The sequence below is a fragment of the Hordeum vulgare genome, chromosome 1H, assembly GCF_904849725.1.
Source record: "Hordeum vulgare subsp. vulgare chromosome 1H, MorexV3_pseudomolecules_assembly, whole genome shotgun sequence".
NCBI classification, from domain to species: Eukaryota; Viridiplantae; Streptophyta; class Magnoliopsida; order Poales; family Poaceae; genus Hordeum; species Hordeum vulgare.
The window spans coordinates 2,679,885-2,702,869 of record NC_058518.1 but is presented as its reverse complement, the minus strand read 5'-3'; the positions used below and the strand labels follow the sequence as shown (position 1 = coordinate 2,702,869).

The window sequence follows — 22,985 nt, the reverse complement described above, 5'->3', positions numbered from 1 at the left end:
ACACAAGGTGACAGTTTGGTGGTTCTCTTCAAATACTGGATCTAGAATTCCAGAGTGGAAACTCAATGTCAGGCCTTCAATGATTGTACGGGGTAATGGCGATGTTTCTATAATATATTTATTAGGGCTAACCTCCGTACGTGACAGCCACCGAAATATAATACTCCCTCCGCAAAGAAATAGTGATCTAAACGCTCTTATATTTCTTTACGGAGAAAGTACTTTGAACAAGTTTATAATTGCTACTTGCATTGTGTCTAATAAGCAGTGACCTTCATAAGGAATTGCGTCAATCCAAGGATAACATCTTAATTAGCATACTACTAAGATTCGAAGACAGATAGTATCCTGAAAGTCAATTGTGCCGCTAGTCAGATGTGTCTATAGTATAAAATTCGATTGTATGTATATGTATGTCAGTATGTCTGCTCATCAACGGTTCACCTTGTTTTGAAGCAACCCAGTCATCAGTATGATTGAGTGTTCAGACATATCTTCTAGTGCATTTTAATTTTGATTTTCTGCCGACGAATTATCGCCTTCACGGGTGCTCCTAGTGCTTCTGTGTGACCCATGCGATGTGTCAGTTTGTGGAACTTTAGCAAATACTACAAGGGCAGTGCGTGCTTTGCTGCATGTGGCGCTTATGTTCCTGGGTTGCACATGTTTTATTTTTGCTTTTGAGTTTGTTAGGCGTGAGTGGGAAACAACGAATGTATGCGAGGGATCGGGAGTTTAGCCGTGTGATCAGGAGTAGCTTCCAATGAGTACATGTAGAGGGAGTCACCTGTGTTGTTGTTCACTTGTGCTAAACATGTCGTAGGCACTGCTTCCTTATTGCCAACCATAACCGGAACCATCCAAGGAACTTACTAAGGGAAACTATCCATCGATAGATCCCACCATAGAGCTCAGGGCAATGACCAATGCAAGACCGTGTACCCAATCTTAAGTTGAACACCTCAATTGAATGATGGGGCTCCACAAATACGGAGCTTAATTAAGTGAGACATAAAGGAATTTAACACCTCAATTGAATATAGGAGAGCTTCTTGAGAAATGGTTGACCCGGTCAAATATGTCCAAATTCAAAATCAAATACCTCAATCAAATGAGAGAGCACTAAAATTAGCGTGAACCGAATGAAAAGTTGAATAACTTAGTTGAATGGGAGAGCTCCAAAAATAGGAAGCATAATCAGTTAACATAATTGAATCGTAGAGCTCCTTGAGAGATCGTTGAACCAGTCAAAATCTTGAACCTAATCCAAAAATGAATACCTTAATTGTGTAGGAGAGATCCAAGGGAGCATAGTAGGAGAAGTCCTTGATAAACTGTCGACCCGGTGTAGTCAACACCGTGAAGAACTTCGTGAGATGGGACCTGGAACCTAATCTAGTAAAGTTTATCATTCTCAAAATAGGGTTGCATATTTCTTAGCCAAATACTCGAGGAGGGAACATCAAACTAACTTGTGGTTACATGATGTCCCAAGTAAAGTTGCAGTTTTATTGCTGCATATTGTAAACACATCCTCTAATTTATAAAAGTTCTTGGCTTTCTGGGCAAAAAGAAACCGTTAACTAAAATCAAAATTGAACCACTCATTTGAATGGGAGAGCGTCAAAATTCGGGAAAAGGGAGCACCTATGCTTCAATTGTGGATCACTCGATTTTCATAGCCTACTATTTATCATGTCCCCCGCCTATATCCACTTCTTTCACCCACCCGAGCCTCCTGCTGTCGCCGATGGTGATTCCTTGTGTGCTTCACTAACCTGCCCTCCTCTCCTCAAGCCACCACCTCTGCCTGCCCGATTTTGGCATCCTCCTCCATGGGCTCACCAGTGTGGGAACTAGCACCCATGTTGGGACAGGGGAGCAGGCCCCAGAGTGGTTAGGGTGGGCCACGGAGGGCGATGGATTTGGACCAACGTGGACCGTGACGGTCCGGCTAATAAGTCGGCAACATCACCTACCGGGGACAAAACAATGTTTGAGCTACCATCCCTATCCATCCACAAGGAGCGGAGGAGGAGGTCCTCGTCGTCCAAATCCAACAGCGGCAAGGCATTCTAGTCAATGGGATATGTTTGCGAAATCGATGTATAGGAGCTAGCCATGGTTGCGCGTAAAAGGGGAATCGACATGTAGGGGTCCAGACATAGTGGAGCGGATGGGGAGCACTGAGGTCGATAGTGAGCTAGGTTTGCATCCGTGTGGGGACGGTGGGACAGTGTTGATCGGTCCTACGTGGCGGCCATATCTAGGTGTATACGATCTGTGTAATATCCGACTCAAATATGGGCTGGGTTTGGTGGGCGCATGTCTTCAAGATTTTTGGGCTAACTATGTGAGGACTGGTTGGGTGGAAGTTTGCGGTCTGGGCTGTGACCGGGATGTCCGCCCGGATGTTTGGCAGTAATATGAGCAATCCTGTTGTACATGCTCTAAATGTTCATGGGCAGCCTCGCCTGACAGGCCGATGTCGACGATGGACATGTACCTCTCAACTTGAAAGCTCCAAAATGCCCAAGAAACAATATTTTTAGAATATTATTTGAAGAACAGGTATGATATTGCATCATTTAATCAAAAAAATATTTTGAAATAAAAAAATAACCAATTTCATGGCCAAGTGGGGTGGGATCAGACACGGAATCGACATTTTCAGGTCGGGCTTTGGCAAGCCTGGCCATTTTAATCTATTTATTTACTTTTCAGGGACTAGGCTGTTTTAAATACATGGTTAGCAATCTCTAACCAATTATAAGATTAGATTACTACGGCTACTAATTTTTTTCATGGTCAACTATGTTGCTAGTCATATTACTCCATTCCAGTTATATTTATTATGCGTGCTTGTCATCAGCTCACCTTGTTTGAAAGAAACCTAGTTATCTTTCTTTTCTGCAAGAAAGCTCCATATTTATATTAAAAGACTTCCAACATCCCGGAAAACATATCGTCGATGTGGTCGAGGGCATCACAGGTGGCAGGGACGACCAGGAAGAAATTGCGCCATTTAAGGTAGTTATTGGCGGCTGTGTCTAGTTTGAAGGTGATGTAGGAGTGGATGTTGGTATTATGGACGACAATGGGGGTTAGGGTTGGGGAAAATTATTGAGAGGGTACGAAGAGAGAGCAGAAGCAACAGCGATGACAGGCGCCATGGCACTGGCGAAGAAAGAGGAAGAGGTGTTGTTGGTTTGCATCGGAAGGTCACACACCCCTCTCGTTCCCAAGAAGAAGAAAAATATCATAGGCCCTCGAAGTAAACCAACATATGGAATTAAATGGAAATTTAATAACCCCTATAAAAGGAATTTAACAATACTTAGTGGGCAGCAATCTTGGTGACAAACATCGAAATTGCTAGCTAGCTTTCTAATATTCGGGACTTATTGCTTAAAATATGTTGTAATAGTTGCAAGTGGTCTAATATGTGATGTTGATAAGAAATTACGTCCAGCAAAGAGTAAGATCTTAATTAGCATATTACTAAGACCTAAAGGTAGTATATAACGGGTCTATAGCTCCTGTGCGACACATTTCATGTGAATTGGAAGGAAAAATAACTCGTGTGCGCCGTCTTACATGACAATAATAGCTCCAATACGACCAGGTGGTTAAAACACGGGTCCGGTCGTCAACGGGACTGCAGTTAAGGTAAAAACAGGGGGTCAAACTAATCAGTGCGTCTGGTGGTGGGTCTCACTTGGCAGTGCATCGATTCCCTGCCTGACTGAACACGTGCCTCTCCCCGCTTCTCCCTACTGCTGCTCTCTTCTTCGTTCTCATCATCGTCGCCGGCGGCGGCGGCGGAGCTTTCGTTCACGGCCGCGGCTGTGCATTTGGTGTGTATTCGGCACCACTCCCCTCCGTTTTGAGTTAAATCTGACCAAGTGAGCCTCTGTTTGCCCCTGTCTTCCACGGGATCCAGATTGTGGAGGTGGTGGGACTGGGGAGCGGCGGCGGGGCGGCGTTGGGCTGAACGAGATGGAGCCACGAGAGACAACGTCGACCAGGTAATCACCCTTTCCAACCTAAAAGTTCTCCGCTTTCTGCGCAAAAAGAAATCATTAACTAAAATCAAAATTTGACCACTCATTTGAATGGGAGAGCATCCATATTTGGGAGAAGGGAGCACCTATAATTCAATTATGAATCACTCAATTTTCATAGCCTACTATTTATCATGTCCCCCGCCCTTATCCACTTCTTTCACCCACCCCAACTCCTGCTGTAGCCAACGGTGATTCCTTGCGTGCTTCACTAACCTACCCTGCTCTCCTCAAGCCAACACCTCTGCCTGCCCGATTTTGGCATCCTCCTCAAAGGGCTCGCTGGTGCGCGAACTAGCACCCATCGCTTGGACACGGGTGCACGAGCCAGAGTGGTTGGGGTGGACCGCAGAGGACGATGGACGTGGACCAACATGGACCATGACGGTTCGGCTAATAAGTCGGCAACATCAGCTATGGGGGACAAAACAAAGTTGCAGATACCATCCGTATCCATCCACAAGGAGCGGAGGATGAGGTCCTCGTCGTCCAGATCCAACCGCGGCAAGGCATTCTAGTCAATGGGATCTCTTTCCGATATCGATATAGGAGCCAGCCATGGTTGCGCGGAAAGGGGAATCGACGGGTAGGAGACCAGACAGAGTGGAGTGGACGGGGAGCAGAGAGGCCGAGAGTTAGAGCGTGTTTGGATACTCATGTGACTAGTAGTAGTCAGACTAAAAATTTTTAGTCAGGCCCTGTTTGGAAGGTGACTACTAATAGTCAGCATTAACTGTCTCAGTATTAAATTCTTCTTTCTCCCTTCAATTTATCTCCCGCGCAAGGAAGGAAAGCAGCAACGGCATGCAACAGCAGCTCTCCTGTTCCTTTTCTCCCTCACGCCATGCAACAACAGCTCTCATGTCCCTTTTTTTTCTCCTCACACAGGCAACACAAGCACCAGACTATCCCTCACGCCAAGCATAAGGAAAAAATGTCCATACATAAAAAATCAAAACTGTCCACACATAAGAAAACTAAAATTGTCCCATAACGTTACATGTTAGAAACGAAATAAATAACATCACAAATTTCTCAACGCCTGTTGAACAAACCATCAGCAATCGTATCTCTCACTCGATTCATATCCACTGAATCTAGCTCCATTTCTTCACCCCTAGTGTTACGACGCCTCCTCCTCCTTGTTTCCTCAAGGAGAGGTTGATAACTCTCATCATTGTCACACCTATCGAATTCCTTGTCCGCCAAATGGCTTTCACGAATAAAATTGTGCAAGGCCATGCATGCCACAATAATTTTTGTTTGCTTGCGTAGAGGATAACTTGGTACTTTGAAAAGAATCCTCCACTTATTTTTCAAGACTCCAAAACAACGCTCAATGACATTTCGTAGTCTAGAATGAGTATAATTGAAGTGCTCATTTTTACCTCTCAGCATGGTGCCTTGATGGAACTCTTGAAAATGATACTTTTGGCCCCTATACGGTGCAAGATAACCCTGTTTGTTGGGGTAGCCCGAGTCAACAAGATAAAATTTCCCTGTTCATGGCAATGCATTTTAGCAAATGTCAATGTAAGGCATAAAACTATTGTACTGAGTATCAAGTTTCGTACCTGAAGGTGGATGTGGAAACTTGTGACCAAACCGGCTAAGAGCATCCTTGAATGGCCTCATATCATGGACCGATCCAGGCCACCCCGCAAGCACAAAAGTGAATCTCATATCGAAATCACACACAGCCATAACATTCTGACTACAGTAACCATGTCTGCTTAAATACTGGGGAACCTTGTTTGGTGGCACCACAACCGGCACATGAGTCCCATCTATTGCTCCAATGCAATCATTGAACCATGGGTACCACTGAGCACCTCTTAACCTTTCATGGACAACTCCAAATTCAGGATCTCGTGGCTTAATGATGTCAATGGAAAGCTTAACCATACATTCCAAAACTTTGTTAAACTTTCTACTGACTGTCTCCATGGACCTGATAAACCGATTCTCAGCATGTCTAACAGATTGGGGAGATCCAACTATATATAAAAAGAGAGCTAAACTCTCAACTGATGACATTTTCTTGGTTGACTTAAGTCCATAAGACTCCACTAGCAGATTATGTAGTTTATCAAACACCGGTGGGTACATCCTAAACATTTTGTAGCAATCTGTTCTGTTTCCTAGAGTTCTCACTACCCATTCATATCCAGACTCTTTAGCTTTTAAAATTCTCCTTTCCCCTTTAACCATGAAACGATCCATGTAGTACATACCAAACATGTGGGCGACCATACCTAGTTTGTTGGGCGACCATATCAACCTAGCTTCAGGGGTCTTCATGTTCTGGAAGACAGTTCTGTTGTGTTTCTCCTTGAATAAATCACAAGAAACAAAGTACTCAACTGACTCTTCTGATGCTCCACACTCAATGGCAAGGTTCTGACAGTTTTTTACTGACTGAGCACGTTCCTCACTTCTCCTAACCTTTTCATTGCCTTGGTTCACAAGAGCCTGCAAAATAGAGTCTGTTTTCTCACTTTCCTTCTCCAACTTAGTTTCAATGTCCTTCATATATTTTACAAATGGACCCCTAGTTTTGCCGAGAGTACGAGGCATGTCGTCTAAAGTTTTGCTTCTCTTTGAAGGACTACTAGCTGTACTCCTTAACTCTGAGCGGCTCCCTCTCTTTTGAGTGCTGGTACTCATAGGGCTGGGCACAAAGCCTTCATTGCCATCCACGTCATCATCATTATTTAACTCCAAACAATCTTCTGTCCCAGGAACATAAGCAGACGAACCATCCACAGCGACCTCATGAAATATCTCATGTAACAGGGGCATATACTCAGGGTTGCCATTTCTAAATTTCTTGAGATTTGGTCTGTCCTGAAAAGAAATAATAGAAAGAAATCAGCATATATATCTTCTGTCATTGGAACATAAGCAAAAATGAACACTTGAAGGAGAGGGAGCAAGAATATAAGGAAAAATACCTTGATTTCTTTTTCCCACCAATCTGCAGTTGCCGTCACTTCGCCATCTGAGCCACGGCCGCAGCCGGTTTGCTGCTGCAACCCTACCCAATCATTGTACAAGCCCTTCAAGTTAGTTATTTTGTTCTTGAATTCCCTGTCTGGATGCCACAGCTTTGCCCTTTCCCAATATTTCTCCCTCATATTCTTGTATGCCTGAGGGCTCCAAACTCTACCAGCGTAATTGCCAGCATCTATTTCCTCACAAGCTATTTCACATAAAGTCAATGTATTTCTGTCTGTCCAGTTAGCCTTGCTTTTTGGCCTCTATTAAAAAAATGTATGAGAAAACAGAACAAGTAAAAATATGACAGAACAAGTAGCATGAACAAAAAATATGACAGAACATGGTACTGTACTATTTCAGATAAATAGATGCTGGCACAAACACAGGAACAAGCTGTAGTTTCTACTTTCTACCTGTAGTTAGCCAAACACAGGAAGAACAAAAACAAGCTGTAGATACTAGGAACCATACACAGGAAGAACAAAAACAAGCTGTAGATACTAGGAACCATACACAGGAAGAACAAATACAAGCTGTAGATACTAGACACAACAATTGGACAAATATTCTACCTGCATATGCTGGTTCAGCATGCTGTCGTCTTCCTCTTCTTCATCTTCTTCCTCAACATCTTCTACCACGATCGGTGCTGCCTGCCGCTGCCTGAGCGACTTGAACCAGCACCACCTCGTCCCGACGTCGCGACGACCTGCTTTCCATGACGATCCTGGGCCCTCACTGGGGGGAGACCTTGGCGAGGTGGACGACCCTGCCGCTGCGCCACGCCGTCCGATCTGGTCCGCTGGAGGGGCACACCATGGCCGGCCGCACTCCCCTGATAAAAAGTTGCGTGTACATGCCCATGTTGGGGTAGGAGGCGGCGACGACGGAGTCGGCGTTGAGGTCGATGTTCTCCAGCCCGATGGGAGCGCGGAGCCCCCGGGCCACCGAGCCGCTGTGACGCCCTCGGCTTAATCGTACGCTAATCATACACACAAATGCGTACGATCAAACCCAAGGACTCACGGGAAGATATCACAACACAACACTAGACACCAATAAAATAACATCAGCTTCATATTACAAGCCAGGGGCCTCGAGGGCTAGAATACGAAAGCTCGATAAGCACACGAGTCAGCGGAAGCAACAAATATCTGAGTACAGACATAAAACATGGGGTGCCTTAGAGAAGGCTAGCACAAAAGATACAACGATCGAACGAGGCGAGGCCTCCTGCCTGGGAACCTCCTAACTACTCCTGATCATCAGCGGCCTCCACGTAGTAGTAGGCACCGTCGGGGTAGCAGTCGTCGGCGGCGGGGACCTCCATCTCCTGGGCTTCATCATCTGGTCGCAGCAAGCGGATCAAGGGGACAAGGGGGGAGCAAAGCAGCGGTGAGTACTCATCCAAAGTACTCGCAAGTCTTACATCAGAACTATTCTAATTATGCATCAGTATCAAAGAAGGGGGGGTTATATGTGGACTGACTGCAGCAATGCGAGAATAGAGAGAGAAGGCCTAGTCCTATCGAAGACTAGCATCTTCAGGGTCTTGCAGCAATAGACGAGAGTAGAACAGGGGGTAACACATTAATAGTCATATTGTTGCAGCAATAATAAAGTGAGGTCACGCCTAAAGATCCTCCCTCGACTCCCTGCGAGGAAGCAATCCCGAAGCAAACTAATTCCAGTTAAGTAACAATTGTAGTTGTATAAGATCGGGGCACAACTCCAAGTCGTCCTGTAACCGTGGACACGGCTATCCGAATAGTTAATTTTCATCCCTGCAGGGGTGCACCACATGTCCCGTCACGCTCGATAACACTCTGGCCGGACATACTTTTCTGGGTCCTGCCCGGCCTCGGAATATCGACACGTCGCAGCCCCACCTAAGACTAATCAGAGAGGCCAGCCCGCCGGTCTAAATCCTAAGCACAAAGGGTTCGTGGGCCCAGTTCCCCTTCACGCTCCTGCACGTGGCGTGGGCGGCCGACGTCAGTCCTAGCATCCCTTAATCACAAGCGCGATGCATCTCGGGACCACTCGGGCGCGCGCCGCTACACTGCTAGCATCTGAAAAGCTTCGGCTGATACCGCGACGCCGAGTACCCATAATTCTTCCCGCGTAGCCGGTTAGTGCGAAAAGGTCTCCGACCAACCCAGATCAAATACCCAAATTCATTAGCATTTTAATTAGGCCAGCAACACAGTCTCACGGGAATCCACCCGGCTTACAACTAATCACCAATGATCCCAGTAACATGGTCGAGTAACTGTGTGGTCGTAACATCGGGGGGAATCCGAGGTATCACCCTCGTTGGATCCCGAACGATGTACCCGTCAAGGTGGGCTTAGAGGAATCACCCTCGGGGGTCCCACACTCGCGGGGTGGCACGACAGAGACGTCATCGGGAATGGTGAAAGAGGAATCACCCTCGATAACCACGACCGACTAGCTATACTACAGAGATATCATCAGGAGTACTTAGCGAGGTGTCACCCTCGGTACCCGACAGTATCCCTGTAGCGTCGTACAACGAAGGGGGGTGAACATGCTGTGTCGGGTCTGGCTCGTCGATCAGAGATCGAGATTTGAAAACAAGCGGGGCAACTGATCTACGGGGTCAGAGGGGATGACTGCTCCACCTATACTAAGCATATTAAAGGTACAGGACTGAAAGTAGCAGTTCATCAAAAACAGGCTATGCATCAGATATAGGAGCTAACTACAACAGTAGCAAAATACTAATGCAAGCAGTAGGAAGAAAGACATAGGCGATATAGGAATGATCAAGGGGAATTTGCTTGCCTTGCTGCTCTGCGGCAAAGGACTGATCGGCAGGGTCGTAGATGTACCCGGCAGCAGCGTCAGTCTCGGGGTCTACCGGTAAGAAGAGGGGGAAGAAACAATAAATAATAGCACCGATGCAACACAAAGCATGACATGGAAAGAAACAGGCTAGACATGAACTAACGCAGCAACACCCGTCATAGACGGGTCGGAAGAATATCTCACGATATTTTCCGGGTCTCGGGCTACTACTGGTTACACTGGAAACGATGGAAAAGTTCCATGTTTGCTATGCTAGGGACGCGTGACAGACGAACAGACCGTGTATCCGGGTTCGTCTCGCTTTGCTGATCAACTTTCATGTTGAAATTATTTTGATCTGACCTACGGATTATTTAATATTAATTTTCAAAGTTTTATTAATTATTTAGGAATTAAAAACAGATTTAAAATATTTAATAAAATTCCAATATGACATCATCGCGATGTCATGCTGACATCACATTTGACTGGTCAACTAACCTGCGGGTCCCGAACGTCATGGACACAAGTTTTTATTAAGATTAATTATTTATTAATCAGATTAATTTAGTGGGGGACCCGCGTGTCATACTCTAATTATTCTAATTAATTAATTTAACTAAATATATCTATTTACTTATTTATTTAATAAAAACATTATTTTTCTAATTTATATTAACTATCGCGTGGGGCCTCCCTGTCATAGACCCGGGTGCATTGGCCCCACCGGTAAGTGACCTAAGGTTATTTTCCTATTTTATTATTAGATACCTAACCGTGCAAATACCGTATTTCTTTAAATATCCAAATACACAAATACATACATCACATCTCATACATACATACATACATACGCATCTAATACACCACTTATGCTTTTTATTTTATTTTTATTCTTCTCAAAACTCTCATCTCTCTCTCTCTGTTAACAGAGACAGAGAACTCACTTTGCTCCAACTCCACCTAGAAGAACCTAAACTTCAAATCCTCCTACCGGAGTCCACCGTCGACGGATCGAGGCCCCGTTTGCCGGAACGGAACCGAGACGTCGAGGAGAACGACAAGGTGGGAGGAGCCCGAGGAGGGGCTCACCGACGGTGACGTGACGGCCCGGTGAAGCCGGAGTTCGCACGAAGGTGACGGTGGAGACGGCGTGGAGGCGGTGACGGTGACGGTGACGATGGTGGTGACGCGCCGGCGAGGGGGAACCGGCCGGATCCGGCGAGGAAGAGGCGTAGGGGAGGCCCGGTGGGGGAGGGGCTCGCCGGCGTGGTGAAGGGGCCGAGGGAGGCCGGCCAAGGTGGAGGCCGAGGCAGCCGGGGCCCCCTGCCGGCGGGGTGGAGGCCGAGGGGCGGGCGGCTCGCCGGCGGAAGGAGGAGGGGCCGCCGGCCGAGGTGGGGCTCGCCGGCCAGGGAGGAGGCTCGCCGCGGGAGGAGGATGAGGGGAGGGGGTCGCCGCGGGAGGGAGGGGGCCGTGAGGTGGGGCGGCTCGGTGGAGGAGGTGGCCGCCGGGGGGGAGGGGGGCTGCCGGCGGGAGGAGTGGCCGCCGACTGGGGAGGGAGAGGGGCGAGGTGGAGGCGATCTGGGAGGGAGAGGCGAGAGGGGCGTGGGGAGGAAGAGAGATCGTGGGGATGGGGGGGCTCTCGTGGGGGGATGGGGCTGGGACCGAGAGAGGGGGAGGAGATGGCGCTGTCGGCGCGTGGGGTGGGGTGGGGCCCCACCACGAGGGTGGGGTGGCTGGCGGCGGCGCACAGGGGGGGGGAGGGAGCTGGCATGGGAGGCTGCTCGCCAGGGGGGGCGCGCTAGGGTTTGGGGAGGCCGGCTGGGCCACTTGGCCCAGTTGGGCCGGCTCGGGGGGGCTTTCTTCCTTTTTTTTGTTTGTTTTGTTTTGTTTTAGTTTGTTTTCCCTGTTTCCTTTTTTTATTATTTCTTTCTTTCAGTTTTCTTTCTTTCTTTTATCATTATTATTTCTTTAATACTTTCCTTTTATATATATATCCTTTTAATACTTGTAATGAACCGATAAAGTGCTTCCCTTTGCTTTCAAAATTTTGGATCCGGACAGACGCGAATCCACGCTGGTCTGTGATGGGAATTCGATGACGTGGCATCATTAGCGGTTGATCACTGTAGCTTAATTACAATCACTACTGTAGCAAAAGTCGAGGATGTCACAATTCTCCCCTACTAACAAGAATTCTCGTCCCGAGAATTAAGAGGTAGAGGGAAAGAGTCCGGGGTATTCTTCACGAAGATGATCCTCGCGTTCCCAAGTGGCTTTATCTTCAGTGTGATTTGAACACTGCACCTTAAGGAACTTGGTGACCTTGCGACGAGTCTTACGTTCAGCTTGGTCGAGAATGCGGACCGGATGCTCTTTATAAGAGAGGTCTTGTTGTAGCTCAAGCATATCGTGATCCACTGCTCGACTAGGGTCCTTGAAGCAGCGACGGAGCTGAGAAACATGGAAGACATCGTGAACCTGAGAAAGGTTCGCCGGCAGTTCCAATTGATAAGCCACTCTTCCACGCCTTTCGAGAACAGTGAAAGGACCAATATAACGAGGAGCTAACTTGCCCTTGATTCCGAAACGGTGTGCACCTCTCATTGGTGTGACACGAAGATAAGCCTTTTCGCCAGGTTGATAGACCATATCTTGATGATGACGGTCATACTGACTCTTCTGACGAGACTGAGCAGCCTTCAGATTCTCATGAATAATGCGGACTTGATCTTCGGCATGTTGAATAATATCCGGACCGAAGAGTGATCGTTCCCCAGTTTCTGACCAATTCAGAGGAGTCCGACACCTTCGCCCATACAATACTTCGAAAGGGGCCATCTTCAGACTAGCTTGATAGCTATTGTTGTAAGAGAACTCAGCATACGGGAGAGATTCCTCCCATTTCTTACCGAAAGAAATGACACAAGCAAGAAGCATGTCCTCGAGAATTTGGTTGACTCGTTCAACTTGTCCCTGGGATTGAGGATGAAATGCAGTGCTGAAGGACAGATGAGTCCCCATAGCCTTCTGAAAACTTTCCCAGAATTTTGAAGTGAACAAACTGCCACGGTCCGAACTGATTACCAACGGAATACCGTGAAGTGAAACAACTCTTGACATATAAAGATCTGCCAGTTGACTAGCATTAATCGTTTCTTTGACGGCTAGGAAATGTGCAACTTTGGACAGTCGATCAATGACGACAAGGATAGCATCATTACCTTTCTAAGATCTGGGAAAACCAGTGACAAAGTCCATTTCAACATGGTCCCATTTCCATTCGGGAATAGAGATAGGTTGCAGAGTTCCAGCAGGCTTTTGGTGTTCTGCTTTGATACGCCGGCATATATCACATTCTGCCACATAGCGTGCAATGTCTTGTTTCATATTGGGCCACCAGAATCTTTGCCGGATGTCTTGGTACATCTTGGTACTACCCGGGTGAATAGACAACGGTGTGTCATGAGCTTCTTCCATCACCTTTCCAGTCATCCTGAGATTTTCCTTCTTATTTGGGACGAATAGGCGACCCTTGAAATACAAGGCGCCACCTTCATCAACAGTGAAAAAGGAGGGTTTACCCTTCGCAATATAACTCTTAATCCTGTCGACATCATCGTCAAAGTTTTGTATATTCTTTATGGAGCTCACAAGATCTGGTTCAACCACTAGGTTACTGAGGGAACCCTGATTAACAACACGAAGGTTCATCTTTTGATACTCTTCAGGAGGGGGAACAAGGTAACCCTGAGGAACAATGTGGAGGTTCAGCTTACGGAATTCCTTTTGCAGACGATCGTGAACCTGATGAACCTGGAGGTGGTTGCAGTATGACTTGCGACTTAAGGCATCAGCCATTACATTAGCCTTGCCAGGGGTATATGATATACTACAGTCAAAATCTGCTATACGCTCCATCCATCTTTGTTGACGCAGGTTCAGCTCCGGTTGAGTGAACAAGTACTTCAGACTTTGATGGTCGGTGTAGATTTCACAGCGATTACCGACAAGGTATTGTCGCCATTCCTTCAATGCATGAATGACTGCGGCAAGCTCGAGATCATGAACTGGGTAGTTCTCTTCATGAGCACGCAGTTGACGTGAAGCATAAGCGATCACCTTGCGATCCTGCATTAGGACACAACCTATTCCTTGACGAGAAGCATCACAGTATATGACGAAATCCCTTTTCGTATCTGGAGGAGCAAGTACTGGAGCGGACGTCAGTTTGTCCTTGAGCGCTTGGAAACTTTCCTGACATTTATCAGTCCATTCATACTTAACACCTTTGTGAAGCAGGTTGGTTAAGGGCTTCGCAATCTTGGAGAAGTTCTCGACGAATCGACGGCAATAGCTGGCGAGTCCGAGAAAACTTCTGACTTGCTTGACATTCTTCGAGGGAGTCCAGTCAAGAATAGCTTGAATTCGTTCGGGGTTGACCGCAATACCATCCTTGGAAATCACATGACCAAGGTAAGTCACTTCGTCTAGCCAGAACTCACATTTGGAATACTTCGCATAGAGTTTATGCTCCCGAAGCTTATCCAGTACAAGACGAAGATGTTCAGCATGCTCTTCTTTGTTCTTTGAAAACACCAGAATATCATCCAGATATACCACGACAAATTTGTCGAGGTAGTCCATGAATATATAATTCATCAATCGAGAGAAGGTTGCCGGTGCATTGGTTAAGCCGAAGGACATGACGGTGTACTCGTATGACCCATATCGAGTAACAAAGGCATGACCCATATCGAGTAACAAAGGCGGTCTTTGGAATATCCTCTTTGCGAACACGGATCTGGTGGTATCCCAATCTCAAGTCGAGCTTAGAGAAAACGGTGGAACCAGCAAGTTGATCATACAAATCATTTATCCGAGGGAGAGGATATTTGTTTTGAATAGTGGCCTGGTTGATAGGACGATAGTCTTGAACCAATCGATTTGTCCCATCCTTCTTCTTAACAAAGAGAGAAGGTGCTCCCCAAGCAGAGGAACTCGGACGGATGAAACCCAGACGGAGCGAGTTGTCAATTTCTTGCTTAAGTTCAAGGAGTTCATGTGGTGGCATTTTATAAGGACGCTTGGCAATAGGAGTGGTACCGGGTACCAAGTCAATGACAAACTCGACAGCTCGAGCAGGGGGAATTCCCGGAAGTTCTTCTGGAAAGACATCTTGGAACTCTCGGACCACTGGAATGTTTTCAATCCCTTCAAGAGGCGACGCATTTAATGCATTCAAAGCATACAGTCGTGCCTCAGCATTACGGACGATATGAGCATGGTAGCTTACTAGTTCATCTGAAGGGTGTAGGAGGTGGACGGTCTTGGTGGCACAAACGATCGATGCCGTATGAGCTTTCAACCAGTCCATCCCCAATATGAGATCAATGTTGGATGACTTTAGTAGGATGGGGTTGGCAAGGAATTCTAATCCTTCAATTTCAACTGGAACATGGGGGCAAACCACAGAGGTTCGGCATTCGCCCCAGGGGTGTTTACCACTATCGGGATGTTCATCTCTTCGCTCCTAATGTCATGCATGTATGCAAAATTTTCCGACATAAAGGAATGCGATGCTCCTGTATCAAACAATACAGAAGCAGGTACTGAGTTAACGAGAAGTGTACCCATCACGGTAGCAGGCTGGTCTTGAGCTTGACCCATATCAATGTTGTTGGCCTGACCACGAACATAAGCAGGCTTAGTGTTGAAGTTGCGGTTCTGGTTGTTGCCACGGCCAGCTGCGGGAAGTGCCAGCTGATTCGGATTCTGCCTGCAGTCTCTAGCACGGTGACCTGGACGGCCACACTTGAAGCACAACCCGTCCTCAGGACGGGAAGGAGGAACTCGAGGCGGTGGAGCTGGAAGCCTCGGCTGCCTAGGTGGTGGAGGAGGCAGGCGAGGTGCAGCATAGGACGGCCTCGGAGTAGGAGCAGGTGCATGGTACATGTTGTTGGGAATCCAGATCTTCCGCTTCTGTGCAGATGAGCCCGAAGATGAGCCCATGTCACGGTTGCGCTTGCTGCTATCTTTGTATTCCTACAGACCAGTCTCAACCTGAATAGCCTTGTTCACGAGGGTGGCGAAATCAGCATAGTCCTGAACGAGGAGTGTCAGCTTGATATCAGGGTGGAGGCCTTCACGGAACTTCTCCCGCCTGCGTGCATCAGTCGCAATGTCTTCTTCAGCATAGCGAGATAATTCCAGAAATTCCCGCTGATAAGCATCCACAGTCTTGTTGCCCTGGACCAAGTTGCGGAACTCACGCTTCTTCCGGTCCATGATTCCCTGGGGAATGTATCGAGCACGGAAAGCAGCCTTGAACTCTGCCCAAGTGATGATAGTCCCATCGGGCTGAGAGCGCCTGTGGCTGTCCCACCATTGAGCAGCGGGACCCTTCAGGAAGTAGGCGGCAAAGTTGACATAGCTCGCCAGGGGCACATTGGCAGACTCTAGCTCATAGGAAATGTCACGGAGCCAGTCATCAGCATCTAGAGGCTGAGTTGACCTGCGGTAGATCGCAGGGTTGAGACGGCAGAAGTCTTGCAGTGTCACGCCTTGTGGTTGGTTCATGTTCGGCCTTTGGAACTGATCCATGAGCCCTTGCATAAACTGACGGTTCAGCTCAAACTGTTGGATCATCCCCGCCATATACTCAGGAGGCGGGGGTGGTGCATCGTTGGCAGGGCCACGCGGACGGCCAACTGGTCTAACCATCCTGTTAAATATTTAGCAGGGGTATTTTAGCTTAAAGTAATTGAAAGGCATCGCACGCATTCATGAAGTAATCAAGCATAATGAAAGGGAAATGCGATAGATACTCCATAGTAGTTGAGTTCGACATACAGACCCATACATAAGTTCGATTACAGACTAACGATTAAAAACTCGAAATTTGGCGATAGCCCGGACGCATTTGACGATACCCTGGACTCACTAGGCGGCGCGCAGGCACGCGGTGGAAGAGTACCACAACGAGATGTAGCGATAAGGCTACATCAACGTCGGAGAGGACGATCGAATCCTGGTAGCTGGCGGTGATAGAAGGTAGGGACAGGACCCTGTGTCCCGTTGTGACTCTGGTGAGGGTACCGCATCCAGTCGAGCAGCTGAGGTCCAAGTGCAGGGGTTCTACCCCCAACATCAGTCCACTCGAGAGCTGATGGTAGCTCTGTCCTGCTCGGCTCGCGGATGCGCATAGGTGGAACCTTCGGACAGTGTGATGGCTGCAGCTCTGTCAACGCGTCGTAAAGACGAGCGCGCGTAGCATACAACTCCACAGTCAGAGCTCGGAAAGCACGATCCATTGCCTCAGTGTACTGCACCAGAATCCGCGCGTCGTAGCGACGCGTCACGTAGGGGGCGCAGACAGCGACGTAGGAACGGTCGTTGCGCTCCCGAACGTCAGAAGCGTAGGCAGTGAGATCAGACCCAGTCTCATCCCCAGTAGGAGCATGCGGGATGTATCTGAAAGGGCTCTCCTCCAGGTGAGGGTACGCTCCACGGAGTCGGGTGATGGCGATGTAGGCCGCATCGTGGACGGCCATCTCGACCGACACTCCAATACCACAAAACACGTGGCGCTCGAGGGTCTCGCCGCCCCTCTGGTTGAAGATGCGAACCTCAGCCTGGTACTGGCACTTGTTGTACTCGCGGAAATCCTCGAACACGGTGTACTCGGGGTACCAGCGATATCCCAGCCTGGTCAGGAGATCGACCAAAATGGCCGGGAACCCAGTCGTCTCGGTGGCCTGTGTCAGGCGCACGTGCTGTCTTGCGGGACGCATCTGAAAATAAGATTGACGAATGTCAATGACAGTGTGTGTAATACATATTCAGGAGAAAAAGAGTAGATAGTCCAGCGCTCCGGATTGATGTGATTCGAGAACCTAATGTTAGAGTTAGTAAAATCTTTGACCCGAAAGAGAAGAGAAAGTAGAGCCCAGAGTATAGAAAAGGAGTAAAAGATACTAATACCACCCAATTGAGATGTGGGCCCGTAAGCCACAACATCAGTGTTAGTAAAGTTTTTCAAACACTAGACTCAACTTCGGCCAAGGAGTTGGAAAGGGGGCTACCTACAGGCAGTTGGCTCTGATACCAACTTGTGACGCCCTCGGCTTAATCGTACGCTAATCATACACACAAATGCGTACGATCAAACCCAAGGACTCACGGGAAGATATCACAACACAACACTAGACACCAATAAAATAACATCAGCTTCATATTACAAGCCAGGGGCCTCGAGGGCTAGAATACGAAAGCTCGATAAGCACACGAGTCAGCGGAAGCAACAAATATCTGAGTACAGACATAAAACATGGGGTGCCTTAGAGAAGGCTAGCACAAAAGATACAACGATCGAACGAGGCGAGGCCTCCTGCCTGGGAACCTCCTAACTACTCCTGATCATCAGCGGCCTCCACGTAGTAGTAGGCACCGTCGGGGTAGCAGTCGTCGGCGGCGGGGACCTCCATCTCCTGGGCTTCATCATCTGGTCGCAGCAAGCGGATCAAGGGGACAAGGGGGGAGCAAAGCAGCGGTGAGTACTCATCCAAAGTACTCGCAAGTCTTACATCAGAACTATTCTAATTATGCATCAGTATCAAAGAAGGGGGGGTTATATGTGGACTGACTGCAGCAATGCGAGAATAGAGAGAGAAGGCCTAGTCCTATCGAAGACTAGCATCTTCAGGGTCTTGCAGCAATAGACGAGAGTAGAACAGGGGGTAACACATTAATAGTCATATTGTTGCAGCAATAATAAAGTGAGGTCACGCCTAAAGATCCTCCCTCGACTCCCTGCGAGGAAGCAATCCCGAAGCAAACTAATTCCAGTTAAGTAACAATTGTAGTTGTATAAGATCGGGGCACAACTCCAAGTCGTCCTGTAACCGTGGACACGGCTATCCGAATAGTTAATTTTCATCCCTGCAGGGGTGCACCACATGTCCCGTCACGCTCGATAACACTCTGGCCGGACATACTTTTCTGGGTCCTGCCCGGCCTCGGAATATCGACACGTCGCAGCCCCACCTAAGACTAATCAGAGAGGCCAGCCCGCCGGTCTAAATCCTAAGCACAAAGGGTTCATGGGCCCAGTTCCCCTTCACGCTCCTGCACGTGGCGTGGGCGGCCGACGTCAGTCCTAGCATCCCTTAATCACAAGCGCGATGCATCTCGGGACCACTCGGGCGCGCGCCGCTACACTGCTGGCATCTGAAAAGCTTCGGCTGATACCGCGACGCCGAGTACCCATAATTCTTCCCGCGTAGCCGGTTAGTGCGAAAAGGTCTCCGACCAACCCAGATCAAATACCCAAATCCATTAGCATTTTAATTAGGCCAGCAACACAGTCTCACGGGAATCCACCCGGCTTACAACTAATCACCAATGATCCCAGTAACATGGTCGAGTAACTGTGTGGTCGTAACATCGGGGGGAATCCGAGGTATCACCCTCGTTGGATCCCGAACGATGTACCCGTCAAGGTGGGCTTAGAGGAATCACCCTCGGGGGTCCCACACTCGCGGGGTGGCACGACAGAGACGTCATCGGGAATGGTGAAAGAGGAATCACCCTCGATAACCACGACCGACTAGCTATACTACAGAGATATCATCAGGAGTACTTAGCGAGGTGTCACCCTCGGTACCCGACAGTATCCCTGTAGCGTCGTACAACGAAGGGGGGTGAACATGATGTGTCGGGTCTGGCTCGTCGATCAGAGATCGAGATTTGAAAACAAGCGGGGCAACTGATCTACGGGGTTAGAGGGGATGACTGCTCCACCTATACTAAGCATATTAAAGGTACAGGACTGAAAGTAGCAGTTCATCAAAAACAGGCTATGCATCAGATATAGGAGCTAACTACAACAGTAGCAAAATACTAATGCAAGCAGTAGGAAGAAAGACATAGGCGATATAGGAATGATCAAGGGGAATTTGCTTGCCTTGCTGCTCTGCGGCAAAGGACTGATCGGCAGGGTCGTAGATGTACCCGGCAGCAGCGTCAGTCTCGGGGTCTACGGGTAAGAAGAGGGGGAAGAAACAATAAATAATAGCACCGATGCAACACAAAGCATGACATGGAAAGAAACAGGCTAGACATGAACTAACGCAGCAACACCCGTCATAGACGGGTCGGAAGAATATCTGACGATATTTTCCGGGTCTCGGGCTACTACTGGTTACACTGGAAACGATGGAAAAGTTCCATGTTTGCTATGCTAGGGACGCGTGACAGACGAACAGACCGTGTATCCGGGTTCGTCTCGCTTTGCTGATCAACTTTCATGTTGAAATTATTTTGATCTGACCTACGGATTATTTAATATTAATTTTCAAAGTTTTATTAATTATTTAGGAATTAAAAACAGATTTAAAATATTTAATAAAATTCCAATATGACATCATCGCGATGTCATGCTGACATCACATTTGACTGGTCAACTGACCTGCGGGTCCCGAACGTCATGGACACAAGTTTTTATTAAGATTAATTATTTATTAATCAGATTAATTTAGTGGGGGACCCGCGTGTCATACTCTAATTATTCTAATTAATTAATTTAACTAAATATATCTATTTACTTATTTATTTAATAAAAACATTATTTTTCTAATTTATATTAACTATCGCGTGGGGCCTCCCTGTCATAGACCCGGGTGCATTGGCCCCACCGGTAAGTGACCTAAGGTTATTTTCCTATTTTATTATTAGATACCTAACCGTGCAAATACCGTATTTCTTTAAATATCCAAATACACAAATACATACATCACATCTCATACATACATACATACATACGCATCTAATACACCACTTATGCTTTTTATTTTATTTTTATTCTTCTCAAAACTCTCATCTCTCTCTCTCTGTTAACAGAGACAGAGAACTCACTTTGCTCCAACTCCACCTAGAAGAACCTAAACTTCAAATCCTCCTACCGGAGTCCACCGTCGACGGATCGAGGCCCCGTTTGCCGGAACGGAACCGAGACGTCGAGGAGAACGACAAGGTGGGAGGAGCCCGAGGAGGGGCTCACCGACGGTGACGTGACGGCCCGGTGAAGCCGGAGTTCGCACGAAGGTGACGGTGGAGACGGCGTGGAGGCGGTGACGGTGACGGTGACGATGGTGGTGACGCGCCGGCGAGGGGGAACCGGCCGGATCCGGCGAGGAAGAGGCGTAGGGGAGGCCCGGTGGGGGAGGGGCTCGCCGGCGTGGTGAAGGGGCCGAGGGAGGCCGGCCGAGGTGGAGGCCGAGGCAGCCGGGGCCCCCTGCCGGCGGGGTGGAGGCCGAGGGGCGGGCGGCTCGCCGGCGGAAGGAGGAGGGGCCGCCGGCCGAGGTGGGGCTCGCCGGCCAGGGAGGAGGCTCGCCGCGGGAGGAGGATGAGGGGAGGGGGTCGCCGCGGGAGGGAGGGGGCCGTGAGGTGGGGCGGCTCGGTGGAGGAGGTGGCCGCCGGGGGGGGGGGGGGCTGCCGGCGGGAGGAGTGGCCGCCGACTGGGGAGGGAGAGGGGCGAGGTGGAGGCGATCTGGGAGGGAGAGGCGAGAGGGGCGTGGGGAGGAAGAGAGATCGTGGGGATGGGGGGGGCTCTCGTGGGGGGATGGGGCTGGGACCGAGAGAGGGGGAGGAGATGACGCTGTCGGCGCGTGGGGTGGGGTGGGGCCCCACCACGAGGGTGGGGTGGCTGGCGGCGGCGCACAGGGGGGGGGAGGGAGCTGGCATGGGAGGCTGCTCGCCAGGGGGCGCGCTAGGGTTTGGGGAGGCCGGCTGGGCCACTTGGCCCAGTTGGGCCGGCTCGGGGGGGCTTTCTTCCTTTTTTTTGTTTGTTTTGTTTTGTTTTAGTTTGTTTTCCCTGTTTCCTTTTTTTATTATTTCTTTCTTTCAGTTTTCTTTCTTTCTTTTATCATTATTATTTCTTTAATACTTTCCTTTTATATATATATCCTTTTAATACTTGTAATGAACCGATAAAGTGCTTCCCTTTGCTTTCAAAATTTTGGATCCGGACAGACGCGAATCCACGCTGGTCTGTGATGGGAATTCGATGACGTGGCATCATTAGCGGTTGATCACTGTAGCTTAATTACAATCACTACTGTAGCAAAAGTCGAGGATGTCACAGCCGCGGCCGAGCCCCCCGGCCACCAAGCCGCGGCCGGCGGATCCCCGGAGACGAGGGGGCATCATCCCCCACACGTCCTCGTCGATGTGGTGCGCCGCAGCACCGGAAGACGACGTCTGCGAGAAGAAATCGAAGGGGAGTTCGTCGTCGCCGTCCATGGTACGGACGCGGGAGCGCGGCGCGGCGGAGTGCTGCGGGCGCGGCGGGAGTGCGGCGGCGGCGGTGGAAAGGGAGTACGGACGTGGGAGCGGCGCGGCGGAGTGCTGCCGCGGCGGCGGAGTGCGGCGGCGGCGGTGGAAAGGGGAGCGGCGGAGTGGAAAGGGGAGCGGCTGCCCCCTGCCTGCGTGCGAATGGGATGGGGCGGCAGATGCGTCGCCCGCAACAGGATGGGCCCGTCAATTAATTAGAGGAGAGACTTTAGTCACTTTTAGTTGGGGGTGGGGTGACTAGGTACTAAACTAGTTTTAGTCACCCATTAGTCAGGGGTGTTTGAAGGTTTACAGACTAAAAATGACTACTACTAGTCTCTAGTCTCTAGTCACTAGTGATCCAAACACCCTCTTAGCTAGGTTTGCATCCATGTGGGGACGGTGAGCCAGTGTTGACCGGTCCGACATGGTATCCACATCCAGGTGTGTACGGTCCGTCTCATATCCAACTCAAATATGGACTAGGTTTGGTGGGTGCATGTCTTCAAGTTTCTTAAGCTAACTATGTGAGGCCTGGTTGGGTGGAAGTTTGCGGTCCGGGCTGTGACCGGGATGTCCGCCCGAACGTTTGGCGGTGATATGAGCACTCCTCTTGTACATGCTTTGAATGTTCATGGGCAGCCTCGCCCAACAGGCCGATGTCGACGATGGGCATATACCTCTCAGCTCGAAAGCCCCAAAATACCCAAGAAACAATATTTTAAGAATGTTATTTGAAAAACAGGTATGGTATAGCATCATTTAATCAAAAAATATTAA

The 22,985-nt window shown here is 48.8% G+C and overlaps 1 pseudogene; it reads right to left on the bottom strand.

Annotated features, from left to right (window-relative positions):
* Window positions 1–3,649: 3,649 nt before the first annotated feature.
* Window positions 3,650–22,175, bottom strand: LOC123453160 (annotated as a pseudogene).
* Window positions 22,176–22,985: the final 810 nt, after the last annotated feature.